This window comes from Argopecten irradians, unplaced genomic scaffold (assembly GCF_041381155.1).
Source record: "Argopecten irradians isolate NY unplaced genomic scaffold, Ai_NY scaffold_0136, whole genome shotgun sequence".
NCBI lineage: Eukaryota > Metazoa > Mollusca > Bivalvia > Pectinida > Pectinidae > Argopecten > Argopecten irradians.
Genome location: NW_027187603.1, coordinates 10,694 through 32,754, shown reverse-complemented (window position 1 = coordinate 32,754; position 22,061 = coordinate 10,694). Strand labels below are relative to the sequence as shown.

At 41.1% G+C, this 22,061-nt stretch overlaps 1 long non-coding RNA gene and 5 pseudogenes across 1 annotated transcript; all 6 read left to right on the top strand.

The window, feature by feature from the left end:
• Positions 1 to 776: 776 nt before the first annotated feature.
• Positions 777 to 1,496, top strand: LOC138311855 (uncharacterized; annotated as a pseudogene).
• Positions 1,497 to 4,840: 3,344 nt separating this feature from the next.
• Positions 4,841 to 5,561, top strand: LOC138311854 (uncharacterized; annotated as a pseudogene).
• Positions 5,562 to 6,758: 1,197 nt separating this feature from the next.
• On the top strand, positions 6,759 to 9,862 carry LOC138311853 (uncharacterized). Its single transcript, XR_011206767.1, has 3 exons — positions 6,759 to 7,067; positions 8,027 to 8,183; positions 9,744 to 9,862. It is a non-coding gene; the product is annotated as an uncharacterized lncRNA (long non-coding RNA).
• LOC138311852 (uncharacterized) lies at positions 8,191 to 9,725 on the top strand (annotated as a pseudogene).
• A 2,621-nt stretch (positions 9,863 to 12,483) lies between the features above and the next one.
• LOC138311849 (uncharacterized) lies at positions 12,484 to 21,724 on the top strand (annotated as a pseudogene).
• Positions 15,962 to 17,493, top strand: LOC138311851 (uncharacterized; annotated as a pseudogene).
• Positions 21,725 to 22,061: the final 337 nt, after the last annotated feature.

The following is a 22,061-nucleotide window of genomic DNA, read 5'->3' as shown; positions in this document are numbered from 1 at the left end:
ACTTCCGAGCAGACTTGGACTTTTTTGCACGTTCCTTATACTGTTCAGCTACTGATGCCAGACTTCTCTTTCGGACCGTTGGTTTGTATTGGTATTCCCGTCGGACCGTTGGTTTGTATTGGTATTCCCGTTGATAGATTTCCTCTGTGCTGAGTTGATTGAGCTTGTGCTTGACCTCCCCATACAGAGTACCACCAAAATATTGAACTTTCTGCTGTATGGCTATGCTTGCGGTGTTGTTAAGTGTTAATATTGTGTTATCCAATCTTCCCTCTGCATTTCTCCCGAAGTTCTGGTGCTTTGGTAGAGCCACATTTATGCTCCGGTGACAGCCTTCATTCTTCTGGGTAGATGTGTTTAGCCTCATTGATGTGACAGCTTCTGTGCTGAGTCTCATTTTGAGGAGCTCTAATAGTAAACTCTGGTCTTCTGGTGTCATCTGAAGGTGATGTATCTGGTTCGAACTCAGGAACATTGAACGTAGCCACCAGTTGTCGCCGTCATCTCTAGAGCACACTACAGAATGTTGTTTGCATTTAGCACAGTCACCAGCATAGCACGAAACAGTGGCATCTAGCACGGAGGGTAACAGGCTTGTGATAGTGTATATGTCTCCCTTGTGTGTTTTCATCAATGATTTGAAAACCAAACTACTTCTGGCTTTCAAGTCTTGTGAAAATATCTTCTGCACATGTGCTCTCATCTGTCTGGTACGGCCTTGAAACATGGACTCGCTGAACTTAGCACTGTTGCATTTCCGGAACTGTGCTCTGCCAACGTGTGTTGGGTCAGCCAGTCTCTTCACTTTCCACATTGGATGCAAGGCTTTCATGGCTTCCTCCAGGCCTTTGGCTCCCGTTCCGTCCCCATCCGTCGTAGCATATCTTATCAGCACACCCTGACTGGTAAGCTGGTCTCCGATGTCCTTTCCCATGGCATACTCGGAAAGGCCGTCATGTCGTTCGATGTTGGCTGTACAGTCAGGGTGACCACCAGGACACTTGACGTCATAGCCTTTCCCTCTCAGCCAAGCACCTGTCCAGCACAGTTTGTTGTGCAGAGCACGGCCCAGTATGTACTTTTTTGGTGTACATGTCTCGATACCGAGGCTGATTCCCTGAGAGGCATTCAGTCCGGGCTTCTTAGCACTGCCAAATGTTGTGCTGTTGTATCGGCCATCTACTGCTAGTCCAATGGTGCTCGGTGACTCGTCTCCTCTCAGGGTGTTGGCTTCTACCACCAGTTTGGTCTTCTCTGACATGTCTTTTTTATTCAAGGCTGTAATATCTCTGGACACTTGGTTTGCTTGGCGCTGCATTCCACTCTTGGCCCCTGCTGGTATATTCAGGTGCCCTAAAATCAGTCGGGCTCCTTTGGTGCTGACAGCCTGGCCACACAAAGCTGAGGGCAGGTACTTGTTGATTAAGGCTGGCTTTGGTCCGCGCTTGTTCGAGTCCGCTTCCCTGTACAGCTTGTACAGTGGTGACCTGCATTGACACGTCTCACATTTTACAGCACAGCTCCATCCCAGGGCCCTCCTACGCTCAGTGTCCAGTTTAAAGTCTGGTACTTGGCAATTCTGGTCTGTCTGTGAGGCATGGAGGCTTATCACATTGTTCCACATCTCCACCATTAGCACAACATCTACAATTCGGTTTCCTTCTATTTCAGGAATTTCTGAGTCTGGCTCTTTTGGTGGACTGCATGCAGGACGCAGGATCCTTGTTGGACAGGGTCGGTCTTCAGAGTCAGCAGATACCAGGGATAGGCCGTCTGAACTAGGCTTGGTTACCAGCTCCATTTCCTTGGTAGTCAGTCTTCTGGTAAGCACTGGTGTCGTTTCCCTTGGTACAGGTGTGTTGGATTCTTTCCCTGATGTCTGTCCCTTATTTGTTGGTACATTACCAGGCTTGAAATAAGTTTGTCTTCTCAATCTTTCTCCTTTCATGTTGGCTTTTACTGTTGCAAGTAGCAATGGTCAGTCTGTACTGGTCAGAAGTTCTCAGGACAATGAATTTAGGTGATGTGTAAATATTGTGATATACACAATCATTGTCTGTATCAGAACAATCATCAGTTGTGTTTCAGAAGCTGTGAGAGCCTTGTCATTTAAGATAAAAGCCCTACAGGGCACCCCCCTGCCTTTGGCACATAGGGTTAAGTGCTGTCTGTATACAAGTGTCTGTTAGTGAGGCCATGGGTGGTCATTTGCTGTGATTGGTCAATGGAAGTCTTTACTGTTGTCTATAGATAATTTCTTGTCTCATCTGAGAATTATTAGTGCTTAAAAACATTGTAAATATTCATTTAAATTCAAAACTTTGGGAAATTTTTCAAAAAATTGATTTAAATTTGCTTTAAATTAAAGTTAAAACTTAATATGAAAAACCAGTTTGTAAACATTATATGCAGAAATTATTGCAGATTCGATTTCAGTTTACAGAACTGAAATATGTCAATTATTGAAAAATCTGTTTCATTTTTCCTAACACATGTTAAGTGAAATATGTAATGTAAATGTGTGTAAAATTGGGCAAGGATTCTCAGTGTAAGGGGGGGGGGGGTAATTAAAGTCTCTCTAACTCATGTTCTATTTGTCTTAGAGTAATTCTGTTTTCACAGAGTTGTTGCAAATAGCTTCTAGTTTATGAAAATACCTATTTTATATTTTTCAAAAATTTAGTGTCCTATAATAGGACTGAGACCACAATTACATACTTCCGGTTTCAGTACCCACGAATGAAGTCCCTTCAGAAATGTATGTATTTTATGAAAACATGCAGCATGCCCCTGTGAACTTGGTATTTGCCAACAAATTTAATGTAGATGTGTAGTGTATATGTCAAATTAACTGTTATAGTGTAAAATACTGAATTTTCTTATGTTTTTATTGCTCCAGGATCCTGTGTAAAAAGTCCTGTTTTGACCCCAACCCATGACCCGGATGTATATAATTGGCACATGGTGACACTTGATGACAGATATCTTGAGAAAATGCCGGTCATGTTAGGTTGAAACTTTCAGAATTTGTTCCTCGGATATTGACCTTGACCAGGTTAGATGGAAACTTGTCAACGAAATTTTGGGAATTTATTATGAATTTTAACGTTACAATGAAACATATAGCAGAGTTAATTGTGGTCTCGGTCCTTAATGAAAAGCTTCAGAATTCACATTTTTCTGTCTCAGATCCACATTTTTTAACCAAATGTCTTGACAATTGGCAGACTTGTACAAATAGATATGACCTACTAGCTGTTAAAGTTCTGTTAAGAAATGATTACAAATTTAACTTAAAATTAAAATTAAAATTAAAATTTTAAAATGTTTTTATTTTATTTGATTCATGTCAAATGACAGCTATATTTAGGATCTAATTAGCATATATTGTAATTTCATGTATTCCTACACCATAATTTAAAAGTTAAAATGGAGGATTTTTTCAAATTGTATCAGGACAAAGTGTTTGAAAATTCAACTATAAGCCAGGAAAATGGACTCTGCAGGATTTGGACAGGATCATTAACAAAAAACACGAAATATGGCTTAATTTCATTTAAGGACCCAGTAGATTTGAAATGGAAGAAGAAGCATGCACATAGGCTTGCAGTTATTGTGTTTCTTAAAGATTTTGAATTTGAAAAGTGATGCTGATTGCTCACACCTGTGTCATAATAGTTTATGTGTGAACACTGACCATTTTAGTGTTAAACCACATTATATTAACAATAATAGACTGCATTGTTTAAATTCAGGTGTATGTTCTGGTCATTTGGGGTTTAGGGAATGTATGCTTGATTTGAAAATTTGATTGTTTATTTATTTTATTTGTCATATTAGGGTATTAGCTATTGTGTCAAGGACACAACATTGTCCGACTACCACCACGTGGAGGTTCCCTCTTTAGGTAGTCATATATATGTAACATTTTTTGTTACATATTTTGGTTAATTCAGAATTCAGATGTTATTGTAACCAAAATGTCTCTAATAAATTCTCTTTGTCACTCCTTCTCAGTATTGGTGATCCTGAGGTTGATTGTCTCCCCTGCATTGGTGAATGGTGGGATCCAGCTGGCCTTTCCTGTAGTCGGACTTCCGAGCAGACTTGGACTTTTTTGCACGTTCCTTATACTGTTCAGCTACTGATGCCAGACTTCTCTTTCGGACCGTTGGTTTGTATTGGTATTCCCGTTGATAGATTTCCTCTGTGCTGAGTTGATTGAGCTTGTGCTTGACCTCCCCATACAGAGTACCACCAAAATATTGAACTTTCTGCTGTATGGCTATGCTTGCGGTGTTGTTAAGTGTTAATATTGTGTTATCCAATCTTCCCTCTGCATTTCTCCCGAAGTTCTGGTGCTTTGGTAGAGCCACATTTATGCTCCGGTGACAGCCTTCATTCTTCTGGGTAGATGTGTTTAGCCTCATTGATGTGACAGCTTCTGTGCTGAGTCTCATTTTGAGGAGCTCTAATAGTAAACTCTGGTCTTCTGGTGTCATCTGAAGGTGATGTATCTGGTTCGAACTCAGGAACATTGAACGTAGCCACCAGTTGTCGCCGTCATCTCTAGAGCACACTACAGAATGTTGTTTGCATTTAGCACAGTCACCAGCATAGCACGAAACAGTGGCATCTAGCACGGAGGGTAACAGGCTTGTGATAGTGTATATGTCTCCCTTGTGTGTTTTTCATCAATGATTTGAAAACCAAACTACTTCTGGCTTTCAAGTCTTGTGAAAATATCTTCTGCACATGTGCTCTCATCTGTCTGGTACGGCCTTGAAACATGGACTCGCTGAACTTAGCACTGTTGCATTTCCGGAACTGTGCTCTGCCAACGTGTGTTGGGTCAGCCAGTCTCTTCACTTTCCACATTGGATGCAAGGCTTTCATGGCTTCCTCCAGGCCTTTGGCTCCCGTTCCGTCCCCATCCGTCGTAGCATATCTTATCAGCACACCCTGACTGGTAAGCTGGTCTCCGATGTCCTTTCCCATGGCATACTCGGAAAGGCCGTCATGTCGTTCGATGTTGGCTGTACAGTCAGGGTGACCACCAGGACACTTGACGTCATAGCCTTTCCCTCTCAGCCAAGCACCTGTCCAGCACAGTTTGTTGTGCAGAGCACGGCCCAGTATGTACTTTTTTGGTGTACATGTCTCGATACCGAGGCTGATTCCCTGAGAGGCATTCAGTCCGGGCTTCTTAGCACTGCCAAATGTTGTGCTGTTGTATCGGCCATCTACTGCTAGTCCAATGGTGCTCGGTGACTCTATCTCCTCTCAGGGTGTTGGCTTCTACCACCAGTTTGGTCTTCTCTGACATGTCTTTTTTATTCAAGGCTGTAATATCTCTGGACACTTGGTTTGCTTGGCGCTGCATTCCACTCTTGGCCCCTGCTGGTATATTCAGGTGCCCTAAAATCAGTCGGGCTCCTTTGGTGCTGACAGCCTGGCCACACAAAGCTGAGGGCAGGTACTTGTTGATTAAGGCTGGCTTTGGTCCGCGCTTGTTCGAGTCCGCTTCCCTGTACAGCTTGTACAGTGGTGACCTGCATTGACACGTCTCACATTTTACAGCACAGCTCCATCCCAGGGCCCTCCTACGCTCAGTGTCCAGTTTAAAGTCTGGTACTTGGCAATTCTGGTCTGTCTGTGAGGCATGGAGGCTTATCACATTGTTCCACATCTCCACCATTAGCACAACATCTACAATTCGGTTTCCTTCTATTTCAGGAATTTCTGAGTCTGGCTCTTTTGGCGGACTGCATGCAGGACGCAGGATCCTTGTTGGACAGGGTCGGTCTTCAGAGTCAGCAGATACCAGGGATAGGCCGTCTGAACTAGGCTTGGTTACCAGCTCCATTTCCTTGGTAGTCAGTCTTCTGGTAAGCACTGGTGTCTTTCCCTTGGTACAGGTGTGTTGAATTCTTTCCCTGATGTCTGTCCCTTATTTGTTGGTACATTACCAGGCTTGAAATAAGTTTGTCTTCTCAATCTTTCTCCTTTTATGTTGGCTTTTACTGTTGCAAGTAGCAATGGTCAGTCTGTACTGGTCAGAAGTTCTCAGGACAATGAATTTAGGTGATGTGTAAATATTGTGATATACACAATCATTGTCTGTATCAGAACAATCATCAGTTGTGTTTCAGAAGCTGTGAGAGCCTTGTCATTTAAGATAAAAGCCCTACAGGGCACCCCCCCGCCTTTGGCACATAGGGTTAAGTGCTGTCTGTATACAAGTGTCTGTTAGTGAGGCCATGGGTGGTCATTTGCTGTGATTGGTCAATGGAAGTCTTTACTGTTGTCTATAGATAATTTCTTGTCTCATCTGAGAATTATTAGTGCTTCATTTAAATTAAAAACTTTGGGAAATTTTTCAAAAAATTGATTTAAATTTGCTTTAAATTAAAGTTAAAACTTAATATGAAAAACCAGTCTGTAAACATTATATGCAGAAATTATTGCAGATTTGATTTCAGTTTACAGAACTGAAATATGTCAATTATTGAAAAATCTGTTTCATTTTTCCTAACACATGTTAAGTGAAATATGTAATGTAAATGTGTGTAAAATTGGGCAAGGATTCTCAGTGTAAGGGGGGGGGTAATTAAAGTCTCTCTAACTCATGTTCTATTTGTCTTCGAGTAATTCTGTTTTCACAGAGTTGTTGCAAATAGCTTCTAGTTTATGAAAATACCTATTTTATATATTTTCAAAAAATACATACTTCCGGTTTCAGTACCCACAAATGAAGTCCCTTCAGAAATGTATGTATTTTATGAAAACATGCAGCATGCCCCTGTGAACTTGGTATTTGCCAACAAATTTAATGTAGATGTGTAGTGTATATGTCAAATTAACTGTTATAGTGTAAAATACTGAATTTTCTTATGTTTTTATTGCTCCAGGATCCTGTGTAAAAAGTCCTGTTTTGACCCCAACCCATGACCCGGATGTATATAATTGGCACATGGTGACACTTGATGACAGATATCTTGAGAAAATGCCGGTCATGTTAGGTTGAAACTTTCAGAATTTGTTCCTCGGATATTGACCTTGACCAGGTTAGATGGAAACTTGTCAACGAAATTTTGGGAATTTATTATGAATTTTAACGTTACAATGAAACATATAGCAGAGTTAATTGTGGTCTCGGTCCTTAATGAAAAGCTTCAGAATTCACATTTTTCTGTCTCAGATCCACATTTTTTAACCAAATGTCTTGACAATTGGCAGACTTGTACAAATAGATATGACCTACTAGCTGTTAAAGTTCTGTTAAGAAATGATTACAAATTTAACTTAAAATTAAAATTAAAATTAAAATTTTAAAATGTTTTTATTTTATTTGATTCATGTCAAATGACAGCTATATTTAGGATCTAATTAGCATATATTGTAATTTTATGTATTCCTACACCAAATTTAAAAGTTAAAATGGAGGATTTTTTCAAATTGTATCAGGACAAAGTGTTTGAAAATTCAACTATAAGCCAGGAAAATGGACTCTGCAGGATTTGGACAGGATCATTAACAAAAAACAGGAAATATGGCTTAATTTCATTTAAGGACCCAGTAGATTTGAAATGGAAGAAGAAGCATGCACATAGGCTTGCAGTTATTGTGTTTCTTAAAGATTTGAATTTGAAAAGTGATGCTGATTGCTCACACCTGTGTCATAATAGTTTATGTGTGAACACTGACCATTTTAGTGTTGAACCACATTATATTAACAATAATAGACTGCATTGTTTAAATTCAGGTGTATGTTCTGGTCATTTGGGGTTTAGGGAATGTATGCTTGATTTGAAAATTTGATTGTTTATTTATTTATTTGTCATTTGAGGGTATTAGCTATTGTGTCAAGGACACAACATTGTCCGACTACCACCACGTGGAGGTTCCCTCTTTAGGTAGTCATATATATGTAACATTTTTTGTTACATATTTTGGTTAATTCAGAATTCAGATGTTATTGTAACCAAAATGTCTCTAATAAATTCTCTTTGTCACTCCTTCTCAGTATTGGTGATCCTGAGGTTGATTGTCTCCCCTGCATTGGTGAATGGTGGGATCCAGCTGGCCTTTCCTGTAGTCGGACTTCCGAGCAGACTTGGACTTTTTTGCATGTTCCTTATACTGTTCAGCTACTGATGCCAGACTTCTCTTTCGGACCGTTGGTTTGTATTGGTATTCCCGTTGATAGATTTCCTCTGTGCTGAGTTGATTGAGCTTGTGCTTGACCTCCCCACACAGAGTACCACCAAAATATTGAACTTTCTGCTGTATGGCTATGCCTGCGGTGTTGTTAAGTGTTAATATTGTGTTATCCAATCTTCCCTCTGCATTTCTCCCGAAGTTCTGGTGCTTTGGTAGAGCCACATTTATGCTCCGGTGACAGCCTTCATTCTTCTGGGTCGATGTGTTTAGCCTCATTGATGTGACAGCTTCTGTGCTGAGTCTCATTTTGAGGAGCTCTAATAGTAAACTCTGGTCTTCTGGTGTCATCTGAAGGTGATGTATCTGGTTCGAACTCAGGAACATTGAACGTAGCCACCAGTTGTCGCCGTCATCTCCAGAGCACACTACAGAATGTTGTTTGCATTTGGCACAGTCACCAGCATAGCACGAAACAGTGGCATCTAGCACGGAGGGTAACAGGCTTGTGATAGTGTCTATGTCTCCCTTGTGTGTTTTCATCAATGACTTGAAAACCAAACTACTTCTGGCTTTCAAGTCTTGTGAAAATATCTTCTGCACATGTGCTCTCATCTGTCTGGTACGGCCTGGAAACATGGACTCGCTGAACTTAGCACTGTTGCATTTCCGGAACAGTGCTCTGCCAACGTGTGTTGGGTCAGCCAGTCTCTCCACTTTCCACATTGGATGCAAGGCTTTCATGGCTTCCTCCAGGCCTTTGGCTCCCGTTCCGTCCCCATCTGTCGTAGCATATCTTATCAGCACACCCTGACTGGTAAGCTGGTCTCCGATGTCCTTTCCCATGGCATACTCGGAAAGGCCGTCATGTCGTTCGATGTTGGCTGTACAGTCAGGGTGACCACCAGGACACTTGACGTCATAGCCTTTCCCTCTCAGCCAAGCACCTGTCCAGCACAGTTTGTTGTGCAGAGCACGGCCCAGTATGTACTTTTTTGGTGTACATGTCTCGATACCGAGGCTGATTCCCTGAGAGGCATTCAGTCCGGGCTTCTTAGCACTGCCAAATGTTGTGCTGTTGTATCGGCCATCTACTGCTAGTCCAATGGTGCTCGGTGACTCGTCTCCTCTCAGGGTGTTGGCTTCTACCACCAGTTTGGTCTTCTCTGACATGTCTATTTTATTCAAGGCTGTAATATCTCTGGACACTTGGTTTGCTTGGCGCTGCATTCCACTCTTGGCTCCTGCTGGTATATTCAGGTGCCCTAAAATCAGTCGGGCTCCTTTGGTGCTGACAGCCTGGCCACACAAAGCTGAGGGCAGGTACTTGTTGATTAAGGCTGGCTTTGGTCCGCGCTTGTTCGAGTCCGCTTCCCTGTACAGCTTGTACAGTGGTGACCTGTATTGACACTTCTCACATTTTACAGCACAGCTCCATCCCAGGGCCCTCCTACGCTCAGTGTCCAGTTTAAAGTCTGGTACTTGGCAATTCTGGTCTGTCTGTGAGGCATGGAGGCTTATCACATTGTTCCACATCTCCACCATTAGCACAACATCTACAATTCGGTTTCCTTCTATTTCAGGAATTTCAGAGTCTGGCTTCTTTTGGTGGACTGCATGCAGGACGCAGGATCCTTGTTGGACAGGGTCGGTCTTCAGAGTCAGCAGATACCAGGGATAGGCTGTCTGATCTAGGCTTGGTTACCAGCTCCATTTCCTTGGTAGTCAGTCTTCTGGTAAGCACTGGTGTTGTTTCCCTTGGTACAGGTGTGTTGGATTCTTTCCCTGATGTCTGTCCCTTATTTGTTGGTACATTACCAGGCTTGAAATAAGTTTGTCTTCTCAATCTTTCTCCTTTCATGTTGGCTTTTACTGTTGCAAGTAGCAGTGGTCAGTCTGTACTGGTCAGAAGTTCTCAGGACAATGAATTTAGGTGATGTGTAAATATTGTGATATACACAATCATTGTCTGTATCAGAACAATCATCAGTTGTGTTTCAGAAGCTGTGAGAGCCTTGTCATTTAAGATAAAAGCCCTACAGGGCACCCCCCCCCTGCCTTTGGCACATAGGGTTAAGTGCTGTCTGTATACAAGTGTCTGTTAGTGAGGCCATGGGTGGTCATTTGCTGTGATTGGTCAATGGAAGTCTTTACTGTTGTCTATAGATAATTTCTTGTTTCATCTGAGGATTATTAGTGCTTAAAAACATTGTAAATATTCATTTAAATTCAAAACTTTGGGAATTTTTTCAAAAAATTGATTTAAGTTTGTTTTAAATTAAAGTTAAAACTTAATATGAAAAACCAGTCTGTAAACATTATATGCAGAAATTATTGCAGATTTGATTTCAGTTTACAGAACTGAAATATGTCAATTATTGAAAAAATCTGTTTCATTTTTCCTAACACATGTTAAGTGAAATATGTAATGTAAATGTGTGTAAAATTGGGCAAGGATTCTCAGTGTAAGGGGGGGGTAATTAAAGTCTCTCTAACTCATGTTCTATTTGTCTTAGAGTAATTCTGTTTCACAGAGTTTTGCACAGAGTTGTTGCAAAATAGCTTCTAGTTTATGAAAATACCTATTTTTCATATTTTTCAAAAATTTTTTAGTCTCCATGCCCCTGTGAACTTGGTATTTGCCAACAAATTTAATGTAGATGTGTAGTGTATATGTCAAATTAACTGTTATAGTGTAAAATACTGAATTTTCTTATGTTTTTATTGCTCCAGGATCCTGTGTAAAAAGTCCTGTTTTGACCCCAACCCATGACCCGGATGTATATAATTGGCACATGGTGACACTTGATGACAGATATCTTGAGAAAATGCCGGTCATGTTAGGTTGAAACTTTCAGAATTTGTTCCTCGATAACCTGACAGTTAGATGCTTCAGAATTCACATTTTTCTGTCTCAGATCCACATTTTTTAACCAAATGTCTTGAAAATTGGCAGACTTGTACAAATAGATATGACCTACTAGCTGTTAAAGTTCTGTTAAGAAATGATTACAAATTTAACTTAAAATTAAAATTAAAATTAAAATTTTAAAATGTTTTTATTTTATTTGATTCATGTCAAATGACAGCTATATTTAGGATCTAATTAGCATATATTGTAATTTTATGTATTCCTACACCATAATTTAAAAGTTAAAATGGAGGATTTTTTCAAATTGTATCAGGACAAAGTGTTTGAAAATTCAACTATAAGCCAGGAAAATGGACTCTGCAGGATTTGGACAGGATCATTAACAAAAAACAGGAAATATGGCTTAATTTCATTTAAGGACCCAGTAGATTTGAAATGGAAGAAGAAGCATGCACATAGGCTTGCAGTTATTGTGTTTCTTAAAGATTTGAATTTGAAAAGTGATGCTGATTGCTCACACCTGTGTCATAATAGTTTATGTGTGAACACTGACCATATTAGTGTTGAACCACATTATATTAACAATAATAGACAGCATTGTTTAAATTCAGGTGTATGTTCTGGTCATTTGGGGTTTAGGGAATGTATGCTTGATTTGAAAATTTGATTGTTTATTTATTTATTTGTCATTTGAGGGTATTAGCTATTGTGTCAAGGACACAACATTGTCCGACTACCACCACGTGGAGGTTCCCTCTTTAGGTAGTCATATATATGTAACATTTTTTGTTACATATTTTGGTTAATTCAGAATTCAGATGTTATTGTAACCAAAATGTCTCTAATAAATTCTCTTTGTCACTCCTTCTCAGTATTGGTGATCCTGAGGTTGATTATCTCCCCTGCATTGGTGAATGGTGGGATCCAGCTGGCCTTTCCTGTAGTCGGACTTCCGAGCAGACTTGGACTTTTTTGCATGTTCCTTATACTGTTCAGCTACTGATGCCAGACTTCTCTTTCGGACCGTTGGTTTGTATTGGTATTCCCGTTGATAGATTTCCTCTGTGCTGAGTTGATTGAGCTTGTGCTTGACCTCCCCACACAGAGTACCACCAAAATATTGAACTTTCTGCTGTATGGCTATGCCTGCGGTGTTGTTAAGTGTTAATATTGTGTTATCCAATCTTCCCTCTGCATTTCTCCCGAAGTTCTGGTGCTTTGGTAGAGCCACATTTATGCTCCGGTGACAGCCTTCATTCTTCTGGGTCGATGTGTTTAGCCTCATTGATGTGACAGCTTCTGTGCTGAGTCTCATTTTGAGGAGCTCTAATAGTAAACTCTGGTCTTCTGGTGTCATCTGAAGGTGATGTATCTGGTTCGAACTCAGGAACATTGAACGTAGCCACCATTGTCGCCGTCATCTCCAGAGCACACTACAGAATGTTGTTTGCATTTGGCACAGTCACCAGCATAGCACGAAACAGTGGCATCTAGCACGGAGGGTAACAGGCTTGTGATAGTGTCTATGTCTCCCTTGTGTGTTTTCATCAATGACTTGAAAACCAAACTACTTCTGGCTTTCAAGTCTTGTGAAAATATCTTCTGCACATGTGCTCTCATCTGTCTGGTACGGCCTGGAAACATGGACTCGCTGAACTTAGCACTGTTGCATTTCCGGAACAGTGCTCTGCCAACGTGTGTTGGGTCAGCCAGTCTCTCCACTTTCCACATTGGATGCAAGGCTTTCATGGCTTCCTCCAGGCCTTTGGCTCCCGTTCCGTCCCCATCTGTCGTAGCATATCTTATCAGCACACCCTGACTGGTAAGCTGGTCTCCGATGTCCTTTCCCATGGCATACTCGGAAAGGCCGTCATGTCGTTCGATGTTGGCTGTACAGTCAGGGTGACCACCAGGACACTTGACGTCATAGCCTTTCCCTCTCAGCCAAGCACCTGTCCAGCACAGTTTGTTGTGCAGAGCACGGCCCAGTATGTACTTTTTTGGTGTACATGTCTCGATACCGAGGCTGATTCCCTGAGAGGCATTCAGTCCGGGCTTCTTAGCACTGCCAAATGTTGTGCTGTTGTATCGGCCATCTACTGCTAGTCCAATGGTGCTCGGTGACTCGTCTCCTCTCAGGGTGTTGGCTTCTACCACCAGTTTGGTCTTCTCTGACATGTCTATTTTATTCAAGGCTGTAATATCTCTGGACACTTGGTTTGCTTGGCGCTGCATTCCACTCTTGGCTCCTGCTGGTATATTCAGGTGCCCTAAAATCAGTCGGGCTCCTTTGGTGCTGACAGCCTGGCCACACAAAGCTGAGGGCAGGTACTTGTTGATTAAGGCTGGCTTTGGTCCGCGCTTGTTCGAGTCCGCTTCCCTGTACAGCTTGTACAGTGGTGACCTGTATTGACACTTCTCACATTTTACAGCACAGCTCCATCCCAGGGCCCTCCTACGCTCAGTGTCCAGTTTAAAGTCTGGTACTTGGCAATTCTGGTCTGTCTGTGAGGCATGGAGGCTTATCACATTGTTCCACATCTCCACCATTAGCACAACATCTACAATTCGGTTTCCTTCTATTTCAGGAATTTCAGAGTCTGGCTCTTTTGGTGGACTGCATGCAGGACGCAGGATCCTTGTTGGACAGGGTCGGTCTTCAGAGTCAGCAGATACCAGGGATAGGCCGTCTGAACTAGGCTTGGTTACCAGCTCCATTTCCTTGGTAGTCAGTCTTCTGGTAATTATAAGCACTGGTGTTGTTGCCCTTGGTACAGGTGTGTTGGATTCTTTCCCTGATGTCTGTCCCTTATTTGTTGGTACATTACCAGGCTTGAAATAAGTTTGTCTTCTCAATCTTTCTCCTTTCATGTTGGCTTTTACTGTTGCAAGTAGCAGTGGTCAGTCTGTACTGGTCAGAAGTTCTCAGGACAATGAATTTAGGTGATGTGTAAATATTGTGATATACACAATCATTGTCTGTATCAGAACAATCATCAGTTGTGTTTCAGAAGCTGTGAGAGCCTTGTCATTTAAGATAAAAGCCCTACAGGGCACCCCCCCCCTGCCTTTGGCACATAGGGTTAAGTGCTGTCTGTATACAAGTGTCTGTTAGTGAGGCCATGGGTGGTCATTTGCTGTGATTGGTCAATGGAAGTCTTTACTGTTGTCTATAGATAATTTCTTGTTTCATCTGAGGATTATTAGTGCTTAAAAACATTGTAAATATTCATTTAAATTCAAAACTTTGGGAATTTTTTCAAAAAATTGATTTAAGTTTGTTTTAAATTAAAGTTAAAACTTAATATGAAAAACCAGTCTGTAAACATTATATGCAGAAATTATTGCAGATTTGATTTCAGTTTACAGAACTGAAATATGTCAATTATTGAAAAATCTGTTTCATTTTTCCTAACACATGTTAAGTGAAATATGTAATGTAAATGTGTGTAAAATTGGGCAAGGATTCTCAGTGTAAGGGGGGGTAATTAAAGTCTCTCTAACTCATGTTCTATTTGTCTTAGAGTAATTCTGTTTTCACAGAGTTGTTGCAAATAGCTTCTAGTTTATGAAAATACCTATTTTATATTTTTCAAAAATTTAGTCTCCTATAATAGGACTGAATTTTCTTATGTTTTTATTGCTCCAGGATCCTGTGTAAAAAGTCCTGTTTTGACCCCAACCCATGACCCGGATGTATATAATTGGCACATGGTGACACTTGATGACAGATATCTTGAGAAAATGCCGGTCATGCTAGGTTGAAACTTTCAGAATTTGTTCCTCGGATATTGACCTTGACCAGGTTAGATGGAAACTTGTCAACGAAATTTTGGGAATTTATTATGAATTTTAACGTTACAATGAAACATATAGCAGAGTTAATTGTGGTCTCGGTCCTTAATGAAAAGCTTCAGAATTCACATTTTTCTGTCTCAGATCCACATTTTTTAACCAAATGTCTTGAAAATTGGCAGACTTGTACAAATAGATATGACCTACTAGCTGTTAAAGTTCTGTTAAGAAATGATTACAAATTTAACTTAAAATTAAAATTAAAATTAAAATTTTAAAATGTTTTTATTTTATTTGATTCATGTCAAATGACAGCTATATTTAGGATCTAATTAGCATATATTGTAATTTTATGTATTCCTACACCATAATTTAAAAGTTAAAATGGAGGATTTTTTCAAATTGTATCAGGACAAAGTGTTTGAAAATTCAACTATAAGCCAGGAAAATGGACTCTGCAGGATTTGGACAGGATCATTAACAAAAAACAGGAAATATGGCTTAATTTCATTTAAGGACCCAGTAGATTTGAAATGGAAGAAGAAGCATGCACATAGGCTTGCAGTTATTGTGTTTCTTAAAGATTTGAATTTGAAAAGTGATGCTGATTGCTCACACCTGTGTCATAATAGTTTATGTGTGAACACTGACCATATTAGTGTTGAACCACATTATATTAACAATAATAGACAGCATTGTTTAAATTCAGGTGTATGTTCTGGTCATTTGGGGTTTAGGGAATGTATGCTTGATTTGAAAATTTGATTGTTTATTTATTTATTTGTCATTTGAGGGTATTAGCTATTGTGTCAAGGACACAACATTGTCCGACTACCACCACGTGGAGGTTCCCTCTTTAGGTAGTCATATATATGTAACATTTTTTGTTACATATTTTGGTTAATTCAGAATTCAGATGTTATTGTAACCAAAATGTCTCTAATAAATTCTCTTTGTCACTCCTTCTCAGTATTGGTGATCCTGAGGTTGATTATCTCCCCTGCATTGGTGAATGGTGGGATCCAGCTGGCCTTTCCTGTAGTCGGACTTCCGAGCAGACTTGGACTTTTTTGCATGTTCCTTATACTGTTCAGCTACTGATGCCAGACTTCTCTTTCGGACCGTTGGTTTGTATTGGTATTCCCGTTGATAGATTTCCTCTGTGCTGAGTTGATTGAGCTTGTGCTTGACCTCCCCACACAGAGTACCACCAAAATATTGAACTTTCTGCTGTATGGCTATGCCTGCGGTGTTGTTAAGTGTTAATATTGTGTTATCCAATCTTCCCTCTGCATTTCTCCCGAAGTTCTGGTGCTTTGGTAGAGCCACATTTATGCTCCGGTGACAGCCTTCATTCTTCTGGGTCGATGTGTTTAGCCTCATTGATGTGACAGCTTCTGTGCTGAGTCTCATTTTGAGGAGCTCTAATAGTAAACTCTGGTCTTCTGGTGTCATCTGAAGGTGATGTATCTGGTTCGAACTCAGGAACATTGAACGTAGCCACCAGTTGTCGCCGTCATCTCCAGAGCACACTACAGAATGTTGTTTGCATTTGGCACAGTCACCAGCATAGCACGAAACAGTGGCATCTAGCACGGAGGGTAACAGGCTTGTGATAGTGTCTATGTCTCCCTTGTGTGTTTTCATCAATGACTTGAAAACCAAACTACTTCTGGCTTTCAAGTCTTGTGAAAATATCTTCTGCACATGTGCTCTCATCTGTCTGGTACGGCCTGGAAACATGGACTCGCTGAACTTAGCACTGTTGCATTTCCGGAACAGTGCTCTGCCAACGTGTGTTGGGTCAGCCAGTCTCTCCACTTTCCACATTGGATGCAAGGCTTTCATGGCTTCCTCCAGGCCTTTGGCTCCCGTTCCGTCCCCATCTGTCGTAGCATATCTTATCAGCACACCCTGACTGGTAAGCTGGTCTCCGATGTCCTTTCCCATGGCATACTCGGAAAGGCCGTCATGTCGTTCGATGTTGGCTGTACAGTCAGGGTGACCACCAGGACACTTGACGTCATAGCCTTTCCCTCTCAGCCAAGCACCTGTCCAGCACAGTTTGTTGTGCAGAGCACGGCCCAGTATGTACTTTTTTGGTGTACATGTCTCGATACCGAGGCTGATTCCCTGAGAGGCATTCAGTCCGGGCTTCTTAGCACTGCCAAATGTTGTGCTGTTGTATCGGCCATCTACTGCTAGTCCAATGGTGCTCGGTGACTCGTCTCCTCTCAGGGTGTTGGCTTCTACCACCAGTTTGGTCTTCTCTGACATGTCTATTTTATTCAAGGCTGTAATATCTCTGGACACTTGGTTTGCTTGGCGCTGCATTCCACTCTTGGCTCCTGCTGGTATATTCAGGTGCCCTAAAATCAGTCGGGCTCCTTTGGTGCTGACAGCCTGGCCACACAAAGCTGAGGGCAGGTACTTGTTGATTAAGGCTGGCTTTGGTCCGCGCTTGTTCGAGTCCGCTTCCCTGTACAGCTTGTACAGTGGTGACCTGTATTGACACTTCTCACATTTTACAGCACAGCTCCATCCCAGGGCCCTCCTACGCTCAGTGTCCAGTTTAAAGTCTGGTACTTGGCAATTCTGGTCTGTCTGTGAGGCATGGAGGCTTATCACATTGTTCCACATCTCCACCATTAGCACAACATCTACAATTCGGTTTCCTTCTATTTCAGGAATTTCAGAGTCTGGCTCTTTTGGTGGACTGCATGCAGGACGCAGGATCCTTGTTGGACAGGGTCGGTCTTCAGAGTCAGCAGATACCAGGGATAGGCCGTCTGAACTAGGCTTGGTTACCAGCTCCATTTCCTTGGTAGTCAGTCTTCTGGTAATTATAAGCACTGGTGTTGTTGCCCTTGGTACAGGTGTGTTGGATTCTTTCCCTGATGTCTGTCCCTTATTTGTTGGTACATTACCAGGCTTGAAATAAGTTTGTCTTCGCAATCTTTCTCCTTTCATGTTGGCTTTTACTGTTGCAAGTAGCAGTGGTCAGTCTGTACTGGTCAGAAGTTCTCAGGACAATGAATTTAGGTGATGTGTAAATATTGTGATATACACAATCATTGTCTGTATCAGAACAATCATCAGTTGTGTTTCAGAAGCTGTGAGAGCCTTGTCATTTAAGATAAAAGCCCTACAGGGCACCCCCCCCCTGCCTTTGGCACATAGGGTTAAGTGCTGTCTGTATACAAGTGTCTGTTAGTGAGGCCATGGGTGGTCATTTGCTGTGATTGGTCAATGGAAGTCTTTACTGTTGTCTATAGATAATTTATTGTCTCATCTGAGGATTATTAGTGCTTAAAAACATTGTAAATATTCATTTAAATTCAAAACTTTGGGAAATTTTTCAAAAAATTGATTTAAGTTTGTTTTAAATTAAAGTTAAAACTTAATATGAAAAACTAGTCTGTAAACATTATATGCAGAAATTATTGCAGATTTGATTTCAGTTTACAGAACTGAAATATTTCAATTATTGAAAAATCTGTTTCATTTTTCCTAACACATGTTAAGTGAAATATGTAATGTAAATGTGTGTAAAATTGGGCAAGGATTCTCAGTGTAAGGGGGGGGTAATTAAAGTCTCTCTAACTCATGTTCTATTTGTCTTAGAGTAATTCTGTTTTCACAGAGTTGTTGCAAATAGCTTCTAGTTTATGAAAATACCTATTTTATATTTTTCAAAAATTTAGTCTCCTATAATAGGATGGAGACCACAATTACATACTTCCGGTTTCAGTACCCACGAATGAAGTCCCTTCAGAAATGTATGTATTTTATGAAAACATGCAGCATGCCCCTGTGAACTTGGTATTTGCCAACAAATTTAATGTAGATGTGTAGTGTATATGTCAAATTAACTGTTATAGTGTAAAATACTGAATTTTCTTATGTTTTTATTGCTCCAGGATCCTGTGTAAAAAGTCCTGTTTTGACCCCAACCCATGACCCGGATGTATATAATTGGCACATGGTGACACTTGATGACAGATATCTTGAGAAAATGCCGGTCATGCTAGGTTGAAACTTTCAGAATTTGTTCCTCGGATATTGACCTTGACCAGGTTAGATGGAAACTTGTCAACGAAATTTTGGGAATTTATTATGAATTTTAACGTTACAATGAAACATATAGCAGAGTTAATTGTGGTGGTCTCGGTCCTAGAATTCACATTTTTCTGTCTCAGATCCACATTTTTTAACCAAATGTCTTGAAAATTGGCAGACTTGTACAAATAGATATGACCTACTAGCTGTTAAAGTTCTGTTAAGAAATGATTACAAATTTAACTTAAAATTAAAATTAAAATTAAAATTTTAAAATGTTTTTATTTTATTTGATTCATGTCAAATGACAGCTATATTTAGGATCTAATTAGCATATATTGTAATTTTATGTATTCCTACACCATAATTTAAAAGTTAAAATGGAGGATTTTTTCAAATTGTATCAGGACAAAGTGTTTGAAAATTCAACTATAAGCCAGGAAAATGGACTCTGCAGGATTTGGACAGGATCATTAACAAAAAACAGGAAATATGGCTTAATTTCATTTAAGGACCCAGTAGATTTGAAATGGAAGAAGAAGCATGCACATAGGCTTGCAGTTATTGTGTTTCTTAAAGATTTGAATTTGAAAAGTGATGCTGATTGCTCACACCTGTGTCATAATAGTTTATGTGTGAACACTGACCATATTAGTGTTGAACCACATTATATTAACAATAATAGACAGCATTGTTTAAATTCAGGTGTATGTTCTGGTCATTTGGGGTTTAGGGAATGTATGCTTGATTTGAAAATTTGATTGTTTATTTATTTATTTGTCATTTTTATTTGTCATTTGAGGGTATTAGCTATTGTGTCAAGGACACAACATTGTCCGACTACCACCACGTGGAGGTTCCCTCTTTAGGTAGTCATATATATGTAACATTTTTTGTTACATATTTTGGTTAATTCAGAATTCAGATGTTATTGTAACCAAAATGTCTCTAATAAATTCTCTTTGTCACTCCTTCTCAGTATTGGTGATCCTGAGGTTGATTGTCTCCCCTGCATTGGTGAATGGTGGGATCCAGCTGGCCTTTCCTGTAGTCGGACTTCCGAGCAGACTTGGACTTTTTTGCATGTTCCTTATACTGTTCAGCTACTGATGCCAGACTTCTCTTTCGGACCGTTGGTTTGTATTGGTATTCCCGTTGATAGATTTCCTCTGTGCTGAGTTGATTGAGCTTGTGCTTGACCTCCCCACACAGAGTACCACCAAAATATTGAACTTTCTGCTGTATGGCTATGCCTGCGGTGTTGTTAAGTGTTAATATTGTGTTATCCAATCTTCCCTCTGCATTTCTCCCGAAGTTCTGGTGCTTTGGTAGAGCCACATTTATGCTCCGGTGACAGCCTTCATTCTTCTGGGTCGATGTGTTTAGCCTCATTGATGTGACAGCTTCTGTGCTGAGTCTCATTTTGAGGAGCTCTAATAGTAAACTCTGGTCTTCTGGTGTCATCTGAAGGTGATGTATCTGGTTCGAACTCAGGAACATTGAACGTAGCCACCAGTTGTCGCCGTCATCTCCAGAGCACACTACAGAATGTTGTTTGCATTTGGCACAGTCACCAGCATAGCACGAAACAGTGGCATCTAGCACGGAGGGTAACAGGCTTGTGATAGTGTCTATGTCTCCCTTGTGTGTTTTCATCAATGACTTGAAAACCAAACTACTTCTGGCTTTCAAGTCTTGTGAAAATATCTTCTGCACATGTGCTCTCATCTGTCTGGTAGCGGCCTGGAAACATGGACTCGCTGAACTTAGCACTGTTGCATTTCCGGAACAGTGCTCTGCCAACGTGTGTTGGGTCAGCCAGTCTCTCCACTTTCCACATTGGATGCAAGGCTTTCATGGCTTCCTCCAGGCCTTTGGCTCCCGTTCCGTCCCCATCTGTCGTAGCATATCTTATCAGCACACCCTGACTGGTAAGCTGGTCTCCGATGTCCTTTCCCATGGCATACTCGGAAAGGCCGTCATGTCGTTCGATGTTGGCTGTACAGTCAGGGTGACCACCAGGACACTTGACGTCATAAGCCTTTCCCTCTCAGCCAAGCACCTGTCCAGCACAGTTTGTTGTGCAGAGCACGGCCCAGTATGTACTTTTTTGGTGTACATGTCTCGATACCGAGGCTGATTCCCTGAGAGGCATTCAGTCCGGGCTTCTTAGCACTGCCAAATGTTGTGCTGTTGTATCGGCCATCTACTGCTAGTCCAATGGTGCTCGGTGACTCGTCTCCTCTCAGGTTGTTGGCTTCTACCACCAGTTTGGTCTTCTCTGACATGTCTATTTTATTCAAGGCTGTAATATCTCTGGACACTTGGTTTGCTTGGCGCTGCATTCCACTCTTGGCTCCTGCTGGTATATTCAGGTGCCCTAAAATCAGTCGGGCTCCTTTGGTGCTGACAGCCTGGCCACACAAAGCTGAGGGCAGGTACTTGTTGATTAAGGCTGGCTTTGGTCCGCGCTTGTTCGAGTCCGCTTCCCTGTACAGCTTGTACAGTGGTGACCTGTATTGACACTTCTCACATTTTACAGCACAGCTCCATCCCAGGGCCCTCCTACGCTCAGTGTCCAGTTTAAAGTCTGGTACTTGGCAATTCTGGTCTGTCTGTGAGGCATGGAGGCTTATCACATTGTTCCACATCTCCACCATTAGCACAACATCTACAATTCGGTTTCCTTCTATTTCAGGAATTTCAGAGTCTGGCTCTTTTGGTGGACTGCATGCAGGACGCAGGATCCTTGTTGGACAGGGTCGGTCTTCAGAGTCAGCAGATACCAGGGATAGGCCGTCTGAACTAGGCTTGGTTACCAGCTCCATTTCCTTGGTAGTCAGTCTTCTGGTAAGCACTGGTGTCGTTTCCCTTGGTACAGGTGTGTTGGATTCTTTCCCTGATGTCTGTCCCTTATTTGTTGGGTACATTACCAGGCTTGAAATAAGTTTGTCTTCGCAATCTTTCTCCTTTCATGTTGGCTTTTACTGTTGCAAGTAGCAGTGGTCAGTCTGTACTGGTCAGAAGTTCTCAGGACAATGAATTTAGGTGATGTGTAAATATTGTGATATACACAATCATTGTCTGTATCAGAACAATCATCAGTTGTGTTTCAGAAGCTGTGAGAGCCTTGTCATTTAAGATAAAAGCCCTACAGGGCACCCCCCCTGCCTTT